The sequence below is a fragment of the Paramisgurnus dabryanus genome, unplaced genomic scaffold, assembly GCF_030506205.2.
Source record: "Paramisgurnus dabryanus unplaced genomic scaffold, PD_genome_1.1 h2tg000355l_1_40281__unordered_in_group15, whole genome shotgun sequence".
NCBI classification, from domain to species: Eukaryota; Metazoa; Chordata; class Actinopteri; order Cypriniformes; family Cobitidae; genus Paramisgurnus; species Paramisgurnus dabryanus.
In genome coordinates, this window is record NW_027394232.1 from 1 (window position 1) to 2,500 (window position 2,500).

Sequence of the window (2,500 nt, forward strand, 5' to 3'; positions counted from 1 at the left end):
CCTCAAAGACACACGTGTTGTGAGATAAGATCCGCCCTGGATCTCCAGGCTACGGCCTCAAAGGTTCGACCCGACCATATATGCTCAGACACGGGCGAACACAAAAGCGTAACAACCCATGTTGGAACCGTCGAAGGATCTCGGCGTCGGCCGTAAAACGGAAACCCCCCGGTCGTCGGTACGCGTGTGGCGGTCGAGGGCCCCCGGCCGCCGGTCGGGCGGGCGCGTGGATAGGTCTCCCGAGCGGTCAAGGAGTCCCGGAAGCCGGTCGGGCGAGCGGCCGGCCCCGGGGCACCCTACCCTCTCGGGCGCACCGACCCCACGCGTTTCGTCTCGGTCGGCGTCCGGGGTTCCGAGACACCCTTATGTATCTGTGTGACAGACGGAGTGGCACACCGTCTGCGGCGGGACAGGGCCGCCGACCGCGATGGAAGTCGAGTGAGGCGGCTTCCGGGGTCCAAGACCCTACAGACAGACGGAGTGGCGACCCGTCTGCGGCGGGCCAGGGCCGCCGACCGCGATGGAAGTCGAGTGGGGCGGCTTCCAGGGTCCAAGACCCTACAGACAGACGGAGTGGCGACCCGTCTGCGGCGGGCCAGGGCCGCCGACCGCGATGGAAGTCGAGTGGGGCGGCTTCCAGGGTCCAAGACCCTACAGACAGACGGAGTGGTGACCCGTCTGCGGCGGGACAGGGCCGCCGACCGTTACGGAAGTCGAGGGGGACGGCTTCCAGGGTCCAAGACCCTATCTGTGTGACAGACGAAGGTGCATCGTCTGGGGCGGGACAGGGCCGCCGACCGCTATGGAAGTCGAGTCGGGTGGCTCGTGCACTTCCAGGGTCCAAGACCCTCTCTTCGTGACCGACGAAGGTGCTCTGTCTGGGGCGGTACGGGGCCGCCGACCGCTATGGAAGTCGAGTCGGGTGGCTCGTGCACTTCCAGGGTCCAAGACCAACGCGTTTGACCGACGAAGGTGCCCCGTCCCCGGGCACGGACGGGGACGGGCCCGGCCTCCGGGCCGCCGTGGAAGTCGAGTCGGGTGGCTCTCGCACTTCCAGGGTCCTCGACCCTATCTGTCTGACCGACGAAGGCGCTTCGTCTCGGGCGGGCCAGGGCCGCCAGCCGCTATGGAAGCCGAGTCGGGTGGCTCGTGCGCTTCCAGGGTCCACGACCCTGCCTTCGTGACCGACGAAGGCGCTCTGTCTGGGGCGGTACAGAGCCGGGCCCCGTCCAGCAGGGGACGGTGGCCCGAACAGGTGCCATCGGGTATATAGGGAAGAGCACCTCGCTGACTCTCCAAGGTGATAGGCTACCGGATCCCAGGACCTCTCGAGCCCAGCGAGAGGCCTCTCGAGCGGACACAAATGCCTCGAAAAAGTCCCTCTGCACTGAGGTAGTGACGATTCTTATTACGAATGGTAAATCATCCAAGGAAGGGACGAACCCGGCTGGCCTCGGCCGTTAAACGAGCCGGCTTCGTTCGGCCGCTAAACGAACCGGCGTCGTTCGGCCGCAAAACGAACCGGCGTCGGCCGCTAAACGAAACCCCGGGCGGGACAGGGCCGCCCACGTCTCAGCCTTAATGACCCGTTACGGGGTGACGCCCGGATACGCTTTGTGTGTCATGGCCCTGAGATTCTGGAAATCGAACTGCGCCTGGGGCAGGCCTCCGCCCGGCCGACGTTAGCGCGTCGGCCGCCATGGGCGGTCGGTTCCTCCCCGACCCGGCGCTCTCGCCTCCAGGGGGGCTCTCCGGAGCCCGCCCGACCCTTTCCGCGGGAGACTCAGACGGTCCGTCAGACGCGAAGGTCCGCCACCGGCGGCCGGCGAGGGCCTCGGCGACCGAGGGCGGAGACGCCCCCGGCCCGTCGCGGCCACCCGGCCCCGCGAAACGCACCTTTCCTCGGTTACGGCCCACCCGGCCGCCCCTCAGCCTACGAGAGGGGAGAGCCACACGAGAGTGGCCCCGGTCCCACTCCCCCCGGGGGGTGGAAACCGGGACCCGCGCCGCGTGAACCCCGGGTCAGAGCGAGGCTCTCCTACGGCTACTACCTGGTTGATCCTGCCAGTAACATATGCTTGTCTCAAAGATTAAGCCATGCAGGTCTAAGTGCACACGGCCGGTACAGTGAAACTGCGAATGGCTCATTAAATCAGTTATGGTTCCTTTGATCGCTCCACCCGTACTTGGATAACTGTGGCAATTCCAGAGCTAATACATGCAAACGAGCGCCGACCCGGCCCGCGAGGGCCGGGGACGCGTGCATTTATCAGACCCAAAACCCATCCGGGACGCGTCTCCGGGCGCGCCCCGGCCGCTTTGGTGACTCAGGATAACCTCGAGCCGATCGCGCGCCCCCGCGGCGGCGACGACTCATTCGAATGTCTGCCCTATCAACTTTCGATGGTACTTTAGGCGCCTACCATGGTGACCACGGGTGACGGGGAATCAGGGTTCGATTCCGGAGAGGGAGCCTGAGAAACGGCTACCACATCCAAGG

The 2,500-nt window shown here is 65.9% G+C and overlaps 1 non-coding gene across 1 annotated transcript in view; it reads left to right on the forward strand.

Moving 5' to 3' along the window:
* The first annotated feature begins 2,048 nt into the window (after positions 1-2,048).
* Positions 2,049-2,500, forward strand: part of LOC141281846 (18S ribosomal RNA) — a 1,853-nt gene continuing 1,401 nt past the window's right edge. Inside the window, exon 1 of the ribosomal RNA XR_012336211.1 lies at positions 2,049-2,500. This exon is cut by the window's right edge and continues 1,401 nt beyond it. This is a non-coding gene — a ribosomal RNA (18S ribosomal RNA).